We start from the raw sequence: 8,239 nt of genomic DNA on the forward strand, positions 1-8,239 counted from the left end.
GGGCCCCCTTGCCTGTTGTATGGAAAAGCAAAAAATGAAAAAACCCCCGAAGAAAGGGGGCCCTTACCGATGCTAACTTTTATTTAAAAAATTTAAACAGATTGAAAGCGACTGTGAACAAAAGCAACAGCAACGTTTGGGTTTTTCAATTTTTTCAAGGTTTTAATTTGTTTTGCACAGAAAGATACAGCGTTTATGTTGGCAATAAAAATTCTTTTTGTCGTGTGCTCCTCAAAAACCCCAACTAAAAGGTGAAAAAAACATAAAAAAAAATAGTCCCAAAAAAGAGAGAAGAATTTTTCCCAATATAAAACAATAAAGATTTGAGGATTGAAATATAACATTTGGGGAATCATTGAAAGTTTTTTAAACATTTTACACTGGGGAAATGAGGAGGTATGGACAGATGCATATTTTAATGAATAGCAGATATATATGGCAGATATGTAAAATTATATAGATACAGGGGGGGGGAAAAAAGTTTTTTAAAGTTCCCCCCCAAATTGGGTGAAAGGTTCTAAAATTTAAAAAGATGAAAAGAGGCCTGTAATTTTTTTCATAGGTATACCCCCAATTTGGGGAACAAAAATAAAAAAAAAAAACAATCCAGAAAATCACTTTGGGAAGGGATTTTTAAAAAATTTTATTTTCAAATTATTGTGGAAATAATTTGTTTGGGTTTTAAATAACAAAGGGGTTCATCTCAATATTTTAATTGTTTAAAATTTTTGGGGGTTGGGCCAATGACAGGGGTAAAAACTTTTTTCTGAAAAGCTTCAGGGGGGTTTTTATAAAATGTTGCGGGTTTTTTGGGCCCTTTTTCCTCTTCCCAAAATCTCCTCTAAAGCGGGTGATGTTTTGGGGGCGGGTCGCGGGGGAAAACACAAAACTTTCAACTCCCTCCAAAATTTTTTAGGGGGTTGAGTTTGGGAAAACTGGCTGGGGCCACTCCAGGCCCTTTGGAAATGCTTCTTACAAGCCACTCCTTCGTTCCCCCGGCGGGGGGGTTTGGGATAAATTTGCATGCTAAAAAGACCCGCCGGTTAATCTTCAGTGCCCTTGCTGAGGGAAAGGGAGGTTTTCAATCAAAATCCACAATCAGGGCCCCCCATTCATCTTTCCTTTACCCGGGATCAGTTTTTCCTGGTCCCTTTGCGGGGAAAACACCCCAAAAAGCATGTTTTTTTCCCCCCCAAAAAGTTCACAGTGGGTATGGTGTTCTTTGGATGCACCCCTGCTTCTTTCTCCTCCAAACACGACGATTGATTTTTTTAAAACCAAAAAAATTTTCTTTTTTGGTTTAAATCTGCCCTTTTAATAAATTTCCCCCCAACCCTCTTCTGGATCCCAAATTGCCCCCCAAAGCAAACTTCGAGGGGCCTGGACATGTACTGGTTAAAAGCAGGGGGCCCCACGTCTGGAATGCAGGATTTAAGCCCCTTTGGCCCCGGAGGTGTTTACTGGGTAGCTTCTTTTACTTTGGTCCCAGCTCCCCTGCAGGTCATTTCACTGGGTTTCCCCCCGGTGGTTAGGGTTTTTTCCCTCACCGTTTTTGTGATCATTTTCCCCCCACGGGGGAGTTTTGGCGTGGAGCCCCGGGATCAGGGAGATTAGCAGTGGGTCTTGCATTTTTCCATTTTAATAATTGCTCCCACAGTTGATTTCTTCACCCAAGCTGCTTTCCCATTTCAGATTCTTTTTTTCCCCGCCTGGTGGGGGTCCCAAAAATTTTGTCTCCCGGTCTCCTTTGACGCTCTTTGGGGCTTGGCCATAGTGGAGTTTGGAGTAGACTGTTTGAGGTTGTGGACAGGTGTCTTTTATATGATAACGAGTTAAAAAGGTGCCATTAATAAAAGGTAACGAGTGGAAAACAAAGGGGCCCCCTTAAAAAAGAAGTTTACAGGTCAGTGGGGAGCCAGAAACTTGCTTTTTTGTAGGGGACCAAATACTTATTTTAATGAGGAATTTTTCCAATTAAAATTTATTAAAAATTTCCCACAAAAGGATTTTATGGGGTTTTTTTTCTCATTTTGTCTCTCATAGTTTTTTGTGTACCTAAAGATAAAAAAAGCAGGCCTCTCCATCTTTTTAAAATTTGGGGAACTTGCCCCAATTGGTGGCTGACTAAATACTTTTTTGGCCCCCAGTATTTGTATGGTGTACTATAAAAAAAGATGTGAGTTTGACATTCACAAAAGCTAGGAGTTCGTAGTCTTATTTGGGCCCTTTTTATAAAACTTTCCTCTGAGTCTTTTTGGTCTTGGTCCGGGTGCCCCCGGGGGTACCGTTGGGCCGAAAGGCAGCAGACAGAACAGATTTTTTGCTGGGGGTTGGGGGTCCTTTAAAATCCTACCGGCCTTCTTCCAAAACCGTGGGTGTAGAGGTTTTCCCCCCAAAAGGAAAAGGCAGCTCCCGTTTGGGGATGTGCCCGAAACAGTTTTCACCACCCCTGTAGGGTCTTTCGGTTGAGGGGGTTTCAACTGCCTACCCCGGGTGATGCAGCCATCAGGGTTCTCTGGGGGGGGGCACCGGGAGAATTGCAGAGTAAACCTGGGTCCATGTTGAAAATTCCCCAGCCTGCGGGGGAAAAAGACCGCTGTCGACCCTCTTGGATATGACCCCCCTGTGATGTGTCCATGTCAGGTCCTCAGTTTTTTACCCGAGGAACCCCGAAGCTGCGACTCTTCCACAGGATTCCCGTCGATGGTTTATGGGTGTGTGTGGGCCCCTCTCTGCCTCTTCCCGTAGTCCCCCCAAAACAGCCCCCTTTTTTTTTGCTGACGTTGAAAATGGAGGTTGTTGTCCTGGCACCGATTTTCAGGGGTCGACCTCCCCCTTTTGTACGCCGTTCGTCGCCCTCTTGGGGATCAGGCCGATGACGGGGCGGGTCGTCAGCAAACTTGATGAAGGTGTTGGAGCCCTGTGTGGCCACGCAGTCGTTTTGGGGGAACAGGGGGGTAGGGGGGAGGGCTGACACACAACCCCCCGAGGGGCCTTCCCGGGGTTTGGGGGCAAGGTGGAGGATGTGATGTTCCCCCTCCGCACTGCCTGGGATTGCCCGTCAGGAAGCTCATGACCATTTACAAGGGCGCTGTTTTAGCCCAAGGTTTCCCCGGCTTAAAGATGAGCTTGGAAGGGGGCCCAAAGGTGTTTAATGCTGAACGTAGCAAAAAAACAGCATTCCACATAAGTGTTTTCCTTGGTTCCCGGTGGGAGGGGCCCGTGTGGGGGTGCGGGAAAATGGATTTATCCTGGACCTGTTTGCTCTTAGGGAAACTGCAGGGGGCCAGTGAGTCAGGGGGAGGAGGTTTATAAAAATTTTGGGCTAACCGCTCCCAAAACACTTCATGATGATGGGGGGGGAGTGCAACTGGGCGGGAGTCATTGAAAGGGAATGGGGTTTTGGGCTTTTTGGGGAAAAGGGGCAATGATGGGGCTCTTTAAAGCATGTTGGGGGGGCTACGGGCTGGGGCAGTAAACCCATTGAAAAAAGTCTGTTGGGAAAACATCTGCCCCTGAAACTGCCCCAAAAACCTTGAACACGGCCAGGGGGTGCCTTTAGGTTCCCGGAGCCCTTTTGTGCGTTGGGTCCTTTTTTAGGATCTAAAACACATCCGCTTGGGTTAAAAACCCTTTACGGGTCCTGGGGCCCTTTTGGGGCCCCCCCGCCCCGGGGGGTTCCCCCAAAACGTTTCAAAAAAATGTTTCAGTTCCCTCTGGGAGAGATTTAGGAAATTCCCCAGCACCAAACCCTTGTCCTTTGTAGGTTATTGTTTTTAAATCCAGGCCACAATTTTTTGGCGTTGGAGCCCTTGTAGTTCGGGGCTCCACCTTTTCCCTGTATTTTCTTTTCGCACTGTAATAGCTCTCCGGGGTGCATACCTGGAATTCCTGTACTCACCAAAACATCCCGCCGCTTTTGCGCGATGGCCCGTGCTTTAAGGTTTTGCCCCGGACCTGCCGTTTTATCCAGGGCTTCTCATTTGGGAATGTCCTACAGTTTAAACCGCGGGACGACGTCATCGATGCATTTTTCCGATTTTAGCAAATGACCCCGTCAGTGTTGGGGTTTATATAGCCTCCTCAAAACCACACTTTTTTGATGCCAAAGCAGTGGCGGAGAGCAATCAGCTGCTGGACCAAACGCTGCATGTCCTTGTCAAAGGCGGTCCCCCTTCAGTCCCCTGCCGGTAAACAGGGGCAGAAAAAGAGATAAAGTGGGGTTTACTTGGCCCGGGGGGGGGGGGGGGGCTTAAATTCCCCTTTCCGGGAAAAGGGGTGTAAAAAATGGTCCAGTTGTATTTTTCCCCCCCGGCGTGGGGCAGCTGACGTTTCTGATAGTATTTCGGCAGGGGCTTTCTTTATGTTTGGGTCTGTTTAAAAAACCCCGGCCACAATAAATGCGGCCTCTGGCCGAGAAGTTTCCCCCTGTCCCGCGATAAAACCCCTACAGCTTTCCTTTAGCGCTTGTTGTTGCAGCGCCGGCGGAAATTCACTGCCCGGGTTTTTAAAAACAGATGTGAAATTCCCTTTGGCCCGATAAAAAGGCCCGGGATTTCCCATCGATGTTGCTTAGGCTGGGGAAACAGTCCCCAAAAAATGACCCACATCTGAGCAAACCGTTGTTGTTAATCATGAAGCAGACACCTCCTCCCTTGCTCTTCCCGACTTTTTTTGTCCGGTCCGGCGAAAGAAAAGGAGGGGGTTTCCCTGTGGAAGCCTGAATGGCGGGTCCGGATCGTGGGGTTGGCCCAAATTCCCTGAAAACCAAAAAAAAAAATTTCAAAGGGCTTAATGTCCCCTTGAAATGCCACCCTGCTACGGAGTTCGTCCCCCCTTTTTAACCCGGGGGGTTGGGCATTTGCCAGAAGTAAACTTTGGTTAAAAGGAGGGGGGTTTTTTTTGTTTCCCTTTTTCCCCCAGGGCCCGGCCCGGGAAAACCCCGTGGTTCCTTTTTCCCCCTGCGCTTTAAAAGGTTTGAGCTCCAGTTAAACCCCGGGACTCTCCATTGTTTGCAGGCGCGTTGGGTTATTGCTTCCAAACCGGACCTGATGTGTTTTAAAAATTTCTCTATCATATTGGATGATAGGGTCGCTTGGGGCCCGGTTTTCATGTTGCAAAAAAAAGTTTAAAACAACCAACAAAGTAAAACAAAAAAACACTAAGGGTGTGGGGTTTGGGTTTAGGAGCTCGGGACACGGGAAACCATCCCGGCGCCATCTTTCTTCAAACTTTAAAAACCAAAGCAAGGGGGCCATCTTTTTCAGTTTCACCCACCCAGGTGCAAAACTTTCTACAAATTTTTCAAGGGGTTTGCAAATGAGGGAATTTTCTTTGAAAAACTTAATTGGCTCCCTTTGGGATCAAACAGAGTTCACGTTCAGCCGTTTTTTTGCGAGCAAAATTTTCAAGCCCCAAAAGTGGGGCTCGAAACCCCCGACCCTGAGATTAAGAGTTCATGCTCTACCCACTGAGCTAACCGGGCTTTCCCTTTAAACCGGGAAAAAAATTTGTTTTTTTGAAAAAAAAAAAGAGGCAAAAAAGCAAAACCCTAAAAAGTTTCTCAATCAAAATGGGGCCCCCTTGGCTGTTGTATGGAAAAGCAGAAAAATTTTAAAAAAAACCCCCAAATGCAAGGTAGGCTTACCGATGCTTAAAATTTATTTACAAAAAATTACAGATTGCAGGCGCTGTGAGAAAAGCAAACAGACGATTAAGAACCAAACCAAAGGGGCCTTTATATAACAGTTTTCCCCTTAACCCGGTGCAAATCCTGCAGACAAATTTCAATGTAGTTTTAGCAACTGCGGGAAATTTCTTTTAAAGAGTTTTAAATTTACTCTTGGGACTGAGAACGGGGTTAAAGTACAGCTAGTTTTAAAGAGCAATTTTGGAAACCCCCAAAGTGGGGTTGAACCCACGACCCCGAGATTTTAAAAATTCAGGGTTACCGCTGAGCTAACCGGGCTTTCTTTACAAAAAAAATGATATTTTTTTTAAAAAAAAAAAGGGAGGGAAACAAAAACCTACAATTTTTTCCCCAAATTTAACTGGCCAAACCCTTTCCCGTTGTATGGAAAAGCAGAAATGGGAAAAAAACCCCCGAAAGCAAGGGGAGTGCTTTCCGATGCTAAAAAAATTTTTTTTCAAAAGTTACAGATTGCAAACGACTGGAACAAAGCAAAAAGCGATTTAAAACCAAAACGGTGCCCATATAAACAGTTTTAAATTACCCCCGGTCCCCAAAAAATTTCTGAAAAATTACAAAGTTTGAGCAACTGGGGAAAAAACTTTGAAGACTTAATTGGGGCTTGGCATTTAGAACAAAGTTCAGTACACCATTTTTTTTGGAGCAATTTTCAAGCCCAATGTGGGGCTCGAACCCCGACCCCGAGATTAAAGTCTCATGCTCTACCGACTGAGCTTTAACCCGGGGTTCTTTGACCAGAAAAAAAAATATTTTTTTTTTTGGGAAAAAAGTGGCAGAAGGAAAAGCCTACAATTGTCCCCCAATTTAACTGGCCACCCTTCCCGTTGTATGGAAAAAGCCAAAGGAAAAAAACACCAAAAGCAAGGTAGTAAATTAAAGATGCAAAATTTTTTTAAAAAATTACAGCTTGCAGGCGGGCTGTGAGCAAAGCAACAGCGATTTTGAACCCAAACCCCGGTGCCATCATATATCAGTTTCACTTACCCAGGTGCAAAACATGCAGACAAATCACAATGTAGTTGAGCAACTGCGAAATTACTTTGAAGAGTTAAGTTGGCTCTTCGCATCAGAACAGAGTTCACGTACAGCTGGTTTTAGCGAGCAATTATCAAGCCCAATGTGGGGCTCGAACCCACGACCCTGAGATTAAGAGTCTCATGCTCTACCGACTGAGCTAACCGGGCTTTCTTGACAACAAGAAATGATGTTTTTTTCGAAAAACGAGGCAGAAGCAAAAGCCTAAAATTGTTCCCAATTCAACTGGCCACCTTGCCTGTTGTATGGAAAAGCAGAAATGCAAATAACACCAAATGCAAGGTAGTGCTTACCGATGCTAACATTTATTTACAAAACTTACAGATTGCAAGCGACTGTGAACAAAGCAACAGACGATTAAGAACCAAAGCAAGGTGCCATCATATATCAGTTTCACTTACCCAGGTGCAAAACATGCAGACAAATTACAATGTAGTTGAGCAACTGCGAATTACTTTGAAGAGTTAAGTTGGCTCTTGGCATCAGAACAGAGTTCACGTACAGCTAGTTTTAGAGAGCAATTATCAAGCCCAATGTGGGGCTCGAACCCACGACCCTGAGATTAAGAGTCTCATGCTCTACCGACTGAGCTAACCGGGCTTCTTGACCAGAAAAAACTATGTTTTTTTGAAAAACGAGGCAGAAGCAAAAGCCTAAAATGTTTCTCAATTCAACTGGCCACCTTGCCTGTTGTATGGAAAAGCAGAAATGCAAATAACACCAAATGCAAGGTAGTGCTTACCGATGCTAACATTTATTTACAGAAAGTTACAGATTGCAGGCGACTGTGAGCAAAGCAACAGACGATTAAGAACCAAACCAAGGTGCCATCATATATCAGTTTCACTTACCCAGGTGCAAATCATGCAGACAAATTACAATGTAGTTGAGCAACTGCGAATTACTTTGAAGAGTTAAGTTGGCTCTTGGCATCAGAACAGAGTTCACGTACAGCTAGTTTTAGAGAGCAATTATAAGCCCAATGTGGGGCTCGAACCCACGACCCTGAGATTAAGAGTCTCATGCTCTACCGACTGAGCTAACCGGGCTTTCTTGACAACAAGAAATGATGTTTTTTTGAAAAACGAGGCAGAAGCAAAAGCCTACAATTGTTCCTCAATTCAACTGGCCACCTTGCCTGTTGTATGGAAAAGCAGAAATGCAAATAACACCAAATGCAAGGTAGTGCTTACCGATGCTAACATTTATTTACAAAAGTTACAGATTGCAAGCGACTGTGAACAAAGCAACAGACGATTAAGAACCAAAGCAAGGTGCCATCATATATCAGTTTCACTTACCCAGGTGCAAATCATGCAGACAAATTACAATGTAGTTGAGCAACTGCGAATTACTTTGAAGAGTTAAGTTGGCTCTTGGCATCAGAACAGAGTTCACGTACAGCCTAGTTTTAGAGAGCAATTATCAAGCCCAATGTGGGGCTCGAACCCACGACCCTGAGATTAAGAGTCTCATCTCTACCGACGAAACGGG

The 8,239-nt window shown here is 44.9% G+C and overlaps 3 non-coding genes across 3 annotated transcripts; all 3 read right to left on the reverse strand.

Moving 5' to 3' along the window:
* Nucleotides 1–6,821: 6,821 nt before the first annotated feature.
* trnak-cuu (transfer RNA lysine (anticodon CUU)) lies at nucleotides 6,822–6,894 on the reverse strand. The gene has a single exon. It is a non-coding gene; the product is annotated as a tRNA-Lys (tRNA).
* A 378-nt stretch (nucleotides 6,895–7,272) lies between these two features.
* trnak-cuu (transfer RNA lysine (anticodon CUU)) lies at nucleotides 7,273–7,345 on the reverse strand. The gene has a single exon. It is a non-coding gene; the product is annotated as a tRNA-Lys (tRNA).
* Nucleotides 7,346–7,721: 376 nt separating this feature from the next.
* On the reverse strand, nucleotides 7,722–7,794 carry trnak-cuu (transfer RNA lysine (anticodon CUU)). The gene has a single exon. It is a non-coding gene; the product is annotated as a tRNA-Lys (tRNA).
* Between the last annotated feature and the right edge of the window lie 445 nt (nucleotides 7,795–8,239).

Source organism: Eleginops maclovinus, chromosome 19 (genome assembly GCF_036324505.1).
Source record: "Eleginops maclovinus isolate JMC-PN-2008 ecotype Puerto Natales chromosome 19, JC_Emac_rtc_rv5, whole genome shotgun sequence".
NCBI classification, from domain to species: Eukaryota; Metazoa; Chordata; class Actinopteri; order Perciformes; family Eleginopidae; genus Eleginops; species Eleginops maclovinus.